Source organism: Morone saxatilis, unplaced genomic scaffold (assembly GCF_004916995.1).
Source record: "Morone saxatilis isolate NCDOM2014 unplaced genomic scaffold, NCSU_SB_2.0 Contig23, whole genome shotgun sequence".
NCBI classification, from domain to species: domain Eukaryota; kingdom Metazoa; phylum Chordata; class Actinopteri; family Moronidae; genus Morone; species Morone saxatilis.
This window is the reverse complement of record NW_023339796.1, coordinates 3,532,792-3,540,495: the sequence shown is the minus strand read 5'-3', so window position 1 is coordinate 3,540,495 and position 7,704 is coordinate 3,532,792. Positions and strand designations below refer to the sequence as shown.

The window sequence follows — 7,704 nt, the reverse complement described above, 5'->3', positions numbered from 1 at the left end:
TTTTCTTTTCTAATAATAATAATAATAATAATAATAATAATAATAATAATAATAATAATAATACATTTCTAATAGTGTAATAAGTTAAACTTCAGTTTTTAGACAACATCTAAGTTCCTACTACCGTTTGTTAGTTTTGGCTACACAAAAGATTGGTTTCATTTGAAACTAAATGTAAAAGAGTTGTTCAGTTTTATGCAGAGACTGATACTACATGAAGCAAACCTCAGCTGAGAGAAACCGCCACTCTGCTGTAAGACACACCAGTTTCTAGTTTGCAGCCTCAGTTCATTTAAAGCATCATCTCTGTTATAATGTAATGTCATTTAGAAAAGATGCCTCCAGATGCCTAAATGCCAATTTTCTCATGATCACCCTAAATGACTTGGATTCTGTCGAAGCGATGCAACATGCCCAACTCAGTTTCAACTTTTTAAGATGTTTATGAAAATTGCCCGTGTTTTCAATCATATATAATCATCCCAGTAAGAAGCATCCATTTCCCTCCAGGTATCACCTAAGCTGTCCCATTATAGACGATATCATGAGGCTTTCTTGTGCAAAAGTCTCTCATTTACCCCGTGGCACACATCCTATTACACACGACTACAGGCTGACATTTACAGAAGCCTCCTTCTTGTTGTTATCTCACACACCGAGATGGTAAAGCTATTTTCTGCTCAGCGGGGGCCTCCATCTCATTCTTTCTCAAATTACTGTCTCTGTTTTTCTTTCCCTCTTCAATTTGCTGCTATATTTTCGCAGTCATTGTCAGTCTGTCTCTCCAACTTTATCAACTTTTATTTTATTTTTTTGCACACCAATTTCATGCGATTAAACGAGTTACACTGAGTCGATGTGAAATGACGCTTAGCAGCGGCACATATTGATCAATTTAGCTTCAATTTAGCTTTAATCTAGGTGACAGGCAGAGGAACAAAGATGCTTTGACAGTCGCCTGGCAGGGTGTCGATAGACGGCATTACTGTGACATCTGTTGTGTGTTCTGGTGCCTGATAAGAGGCTCAGAAAACAGTTTTATTAAGCTAAACTACACAGGAAATAAACTCTATACATATGACCACAAATAAAAATAAAAACACTTTTTTTTGTGACAGTGGGATTTATATGTCAAACCAACAGCAGAGTAAAGTAGATTATGGTCAAGTGTTGCAGGAATCATCGGTGTCCTTACCAGCCCTGCAGATGCTTTAAAAAGGGAAATGTATTCACCCAACAACAAGGCAAGATAAATGTTTTCTGGCTATAATCTAAAGCCAGTTAAACGTCTACTAAAAGGAACATGAATAATGTATTTTCCAAATAGATCTTTTTAACCTAACATAGCTTTTTTGTATTTATGTGTTTGTTCACACAGGGAGCAGCAGAGCTGACTTAGAGCTGACAGCTGCAGTTTAATTTCCCCACCGGGCAGATTTTGGTTTTAGAAAGCATTGCTATCCTTCTTTTCATTTATCGTTTCACTATGTAGGCGTTGTGAGGCCCGCTGAGACTGCAGCCTTGATTAAAGGCAGTACAAATGAAATTGACTTACAGGAAAGTATAGAGCATGTTTAATGCTGCACTGGGCCAGATGCTAAATTGTTTTATCAATCAGTAGAAAATAATACAAGAAAACAGCCTATATCACAGAGGCATCCAATCCCCACTAACTGAGACCTTTACCTTTACCCTCATTGAGATTCAGGAGTCAGTTTGTGGATATTAGTGAGAAATCTTCTCCACACACCGAGTGACAAATTGAAACTTAAGAGAGAAAAAGCAAACAGCTGTGATTGAATGCTCCATCCAGAGAAAGCTCAAATCACCAGTGTTAATCTTTTCCCCCTTCTTGTTCCTTTTGTATCTTTGAGTTTAAATCTTCACAGACAGGCTGAGCTTGTAAACATGAGCTCGCTGTGTGCCAACTTTATTGAAAGAGAGGCCAAAAACTTGGGCACAGATAGATGGATGTCTCGTGAAATAAAACAGCGGATTGGATTTAGAACTGGTGAAGAAAATCTGAGGCAGTTGAGCGGGTCAATCCTCAAAAATGATAAACTAGTGGGATCCCCATGTAAACTAAAGAGCACCGGGGCACCTTTTTCACCCTGAGCAGCACTCATTCAGACTTTTTACTGAACGTGGATTGGATTTATTGTTCTTGATGTACGTATCTCACTTAACACCATTTATTTGTATAAATGTGTCAATACTGTATTTGGCAAATGTGGCAAACAGCATAAATCCACCAAAGAAATCAACATCTTGTTCTCTCACCATCTAAATAAATAATGTCAGTGATTGTTTGTTGATTTATTCTGCCAATACAATAAACGTTAATTACCTGCTTCCCATGGCCAGTACAGATAAGATTGAATATACCATAGGACCGATAATTTATCAGCCCAGATAATTATTGTGCATCCCTAACAGATTCCCAACCTTGGCTTGTGATCCTTTATAGTATTTATAGTAGTATTTGCGATGTTTATGAGCTGAGAACAGTTCAATAAGAAAACAGTGATTGTTTATTTGAAGTTTTTAGTGATGTAGAAGCATACAAAAATCTGAGATGAGACAAAACATTTATTTCATATTTTCATCATAAATACCTAACTTATTAATCATCTTGCGACCCTTCAGTTTTATCCTGCAGCCTCTTGGTTAGTCCCGCTCTTCAGATTGTGGGAACACTTTATTACATGAATGTCTTGAAAAATAAAGATTATAATATATCACCTGTTATTTATGCTGTAGGTGGAGTTTGTATTTACTGCGTTCGGTAATCAAAGCTCTATAGTTTACTGCTTACAGTCTCTGCTTTGCAATTATCTCCACCTACACTGCGTTTTTATTTTCAGATTTGTATTTATATCCATATTTATCATGTGCTGCAACGCTCACTAATGGAGAGTTATAGTCAGGATGATTAATTCACTGCACACAGCAAATGTGAAGGAATCTGTCTTGGTGGCTTCAGAGCAACTTAAAACCCGTCGTATCAGAGCATCAGAGATGGAAACCATCTACATTATATGTAAAAGAAACAGTGTGGGTGGATCACCTAATCAGATGTATCATCATAATTGTATTCACCGCATTTAGCATAATGTTCCTGCATATTAAACCCTCTCTCTGTATCCATCAGTGAGTCTAGTTTAGTCACAGCTCCATCTGACTGATTGACAGCGGGCAGCGAGCCATTGAGGCCGGGTGTTAAAGGTCGTCCACGCAGCTCTGTGCCATTACTCACTCTGTATCTCTGTAACAGATCGGTGCTGCTGTTTATGCCCCAAGGTCAAAGCACAGTGATGTATTATTAGTTTACAAGACTTTGAACTGCACGAGACAAAGATAGATTTCAGTAAATCAGGGAAGGGCTGTTTTTTTTTCCTTTTCGGACTGAAGTGGCCGAATGAAGAATGAGCTCCGTGTTCTCCTGAGTGGGACGATGAACCACAGTCACAATCACTTTGGTCATCACGTCTAAACAAATGTGCAAGAGTTTGTCTTCTGGTTGACGCTGCTGAGACACAATAAACAACATACAGTACATCCGAAGATCCGTACAGCTCATACTGACGGATATGGAATAAGAAATAAATATCCAATAGGTCAGTAGAGCTACATTAACCACATATTGACTGTATTGAACTTACAGTGATTATGGTTGGGAGATGTGTTCAACTACATGTACTGATTGTGAAAAAATCTTCAAAACACTATTTTGTTATAAGTGAGCATTAACTTGATATTTTGCACCAGAACTCTTGATGAAATCCAGGAGAAAAATAAAGAAAATTTTATTTCCCATTTGTTGTTGTTCCATAACGTCAATAAATACTTGTTTGAAATCTGAAATACTTCTTGAACATTCATGCTAAATAAGCAAAAAATAAGAAAATGTTACTCAATTCTGATCCCATCAGTCATAGTAAGAAGATGATTTAGAAAACAAGTATCTCAGGGGCAAAATATTTGATCAATAAAAAAATAAAGAAACATAGAGGAAATCCTACAAAGCAGGTGAATGGCGTCTGTGTTCAGGTACATCAAACAGGCATCACCTACCTCAGTGGTTCCAAATGTTTTTAGCTTGTGACCCCTTTAAAACAAAGCTACAGCTACTTTATATTTGCCTTCCTGATCTGACACTGATATGGTTAAAGTTATAGGTTTAGGCATAAAAACAACTTGTACACATCATGGTTTAGGTTCAGATTGCTACTTAGAGCATAAAGTTAGGGAACAACAACCTGACGTTCTCCCTCTGTGGACTATGTGGATCTATAACAACGTCACTTCCTCCTTTTGCTTTGTCTCTTGAACATAAACATGTCTTTGCTGAAACGACTGATGCCTTTTCTTTTCCTGCTTTCTTCTATTGCGTCATGAATTTGTGCTGCAGAAGTGTCAGAATTTAGGCTTTGGTGTCACGGAAGATCTTTGCATGTGAACTTTGGTTTGGTTTGGTCTTGGACTGACGGTTGTTTCTGTATCTGCCTGAAAGATGAAGTTAGTGCCAAGCAACAGCTGAAATAGTTGCGTCAGCTTGTACACCAACTGAGCAGAGAAAAACCGTCAGTACCTGTCTGTCCCGTCCCTTCTGAAGCAAGGCCGAATGGAGACTCTCTGTCTATACCAATCACCAGATTATGAAACAACTGACCTGTCAAACACTGTATAAAAACGTATTGTGCTGGTTTGTAAGGGAGACAGGTTTAGTCAAATAAGTCTGAAATGGAGTCTGAACTCATCTGTTCACAAGTTTTCAATCTTTTGTTAAGTTCATGGACAACTTCAGTCCCATTGGGTTCTCACAGAATAACATTGTTATGCTCAAGGTTGATCTCCGTCTCAGCCTGTGGGAGAGCCGTTTTTGCTGTTTCTTGTCCTTCATGTTATCATTGCTTGGCGTTTGGGTACAGTCTGTCCTGTTTCTATGAAATAACAAAACCTGTGTTCCTTTTTTTTCTAAATTATTTTTTGTTAGCATTTTGCTTTATTTGGATAGTGACAGCAGAGTGAGACAGGAGAGGTGTAGAGATCGAGAGGAGATAACATGAAGCAAATGCAGTAAGAACTCAGCCCTTTTTTATATTAAGTCTTTTGAGGATGTATGTATTATTTTGAGGTAATGATACACTAGTTAAAACATACATATGAATATCATATTATATATAAATCCTCCTAAATGTTTCTCACTGGAACTAAGCACTGAACTACGAGTAAGTTTGTCTTAGGCCTCCTTAGCTACTAATATATAATATAACATAAGAGTAGTAAATCCTATTAACATTTAATGGCTGTGTGAGGAGCTCTGTTACACGAGCTTCTCCTCATGTTTTTCATCACTCAGTAATTAATAATTTAGCCTGGTTTTGCCTCAATATTAATTTGATTGTTGTTTATGCCACTCTTTGCTCTCGACTACTTTCGTCTGTTCGGGGTTGTTTTGTTTGAAAGGTGCAGAAGATCTCTGGAGACTCAACTGGGAGGGAAAACAACAACCTGTTTTTGCTGTGGGCTTTTCATGTTCAGTCACGGTTCGACTGAACACACACCCACACGATAAAGCAGCGTGTTACATCAACCCTCACTGTGCCTCCTTGTTCAACAGGCCTGCTGCAGTTTGACTGCTGTTTTCAGCCCCAGTCTTGGGAGTTTTGATAAGAGTTGGCACGGCTTAATGCTCCTCGGGGTTTTGGTATAAACAGAAAAGTGACTGCAGGATCATAAATTGGGGGAATATTGGGTTTAGAAAGTACAGAAGAATCGGGAACATCTGCAGAGATGCAACAACATCTATGTAATCCCCCTCAGGTTTCACAAAGCAAAACACAACAGAGTAGAAAATCCTCATCAGAAACAGATACCTGGTGTGTTTCTGTGCTTGATGGAGTTTGTCCTGCAGCTTGATCCGAGAAGATGACGGTGACTTTCAAAGAGCAGTCAGCTGTTTTCTTCCCTTTTTATTCATCGGGGGAGATTTGCATGAGCGCCAAAGCCGGCCTGGCCCATTAAGCAACATAAGCAGCTGTTTCGGGGGCCACACCTGCCGCCGAAGGGCCCCTTGAAAGATGGCATCATGATGCAGACGGTGAACTAATCTGGCCACATGCTGCGCACATCTGAGACTCTCAGGCAGCGAGTTCTGTTAGCATCACCTGTTACCGCTCCCGTGAGTTCACATAAAAAATGAAAGTTTGAGTGGAGCTTTGGTGGATTAATCATGCAAACAACCTGCACTTCCGCAGAGATGTTGATACAGTTTGTGGGGCGTCATTGTTTTTCGTCTGACTCCATTTGTTCTGTTTCTTCCAGCTGCCATGTTTTACTGACCTAAGCTCTAATTCCAGACCCTGCCGCTCCTCACCTGCCCACGCTATTGTTCTCAACACCTGACCAATCTCCTCCCTGCACACACCTACCTGCTTTAGTCCCTCTGGTTTTGTGCCTCCCAGGTAATGACTGCATTTTTTATGCTTCTTTACCTTTCTACGTCTGTGCAAACATTACTGGCACAAATTCACTGCAAACTACGGAAGCCGAGAACGGCCATGGATTTTTTTATTTTTTATGCACTGTTATCTCGAAACACGACTTTATAATTCATTATCCGAGATAACAAAAGTATTGGTATCAACAGGTGGATATATACGAATTAATATTTCGTAAGCTACGACATAAGACAAGAATTAACTATAATGTCGGTCGAATAAACGAAATAATTAATTAAAAGGTTAACGTCTAATTAATAATATAAATAAACAATGCGTGCCACAAACAAGGCTTCGTCACAGATTAGCACGTCGGCTACAGGCCTACAGCCAAGGCTACGAGAAAATTAAACGACTATGAGTATGTGAAATAACAACACCTTAAACAATAATGGTATCAGATATAACAAGATCTATTGTTATGATCGAAAAGATAAACGAAAAATAAATAATAATCGTAAACGAGAAAAAACAAAATTTTGTTATCTCGAATAACAAAATTGAAAAGAGTTGTCACGAACGGTAAGCCACTGCAGTAGCTGTAGGCTAAACGGTAAAATACACTTACTGTGTACTGGAACTGAAGTTGTTGTGACAAGCTCTTTAGGGAAATCAAGAGAACACATATAATTAAGATTATATCCAAGAAAAAACAGATCTGTATGTCTATGTTGACATAACGAAATTGGATACAAGCGCCCGCCCGTTATTACACTAATAACATAGAACGTAAAAAAAAAATCCAGGCCATTCCAGCTTCCGTACAAACGCTTGTCAAAAATGTTTTTTCTTTAAAGACCGTGGGATACTTACAGGTGTACTTCATGGGTGAATGGCTGATCTGCCAAAAAACTAAAACTACCCGTCTCAATTGTCAATCCTCTGCAATGTTTTGCAGTCCCGATCAGGCCGGACCACCCGTGAGTCACGCCGACAACCTGACGCAAGATTGGTCTTATTGCTTCAAAAATTTCAGTGTGCCGTGGCTCTGTAATGCTTGATTCAAGTGTGGGTGTTTCCAGCCACACGAACATCGTCTGTCAAATCCGTCAAGCTCCACCCTTTAAAATTTCTCCAACATTGCTGGCAGATCCGGTGCAACATAGCCTCCCTCGTTCTTCTTACGCCAGACCATCTTGCTCTTGTTGTCCATGGCGATACTCTCTGCACATATACATAAACCATCGTTTCAATAATTTAA

The 7,704-nt window shown here is 39.0% G+C and overlaps 1 protein-coding gene across 1 annotated transcript in view; it reads left to right on the top strand.

Moving 5' to 3' along the window:
* LOC118334439 (contactin-associated protein-like 4) overlaps window positions 1-7,704 on the top strand; it is a 65,417-nt gene that overhangs the window by 40,966 nt on the left and 16,747 nt on the right. The gene's annotated exons all lie outside the window — the stretch shown is intronic.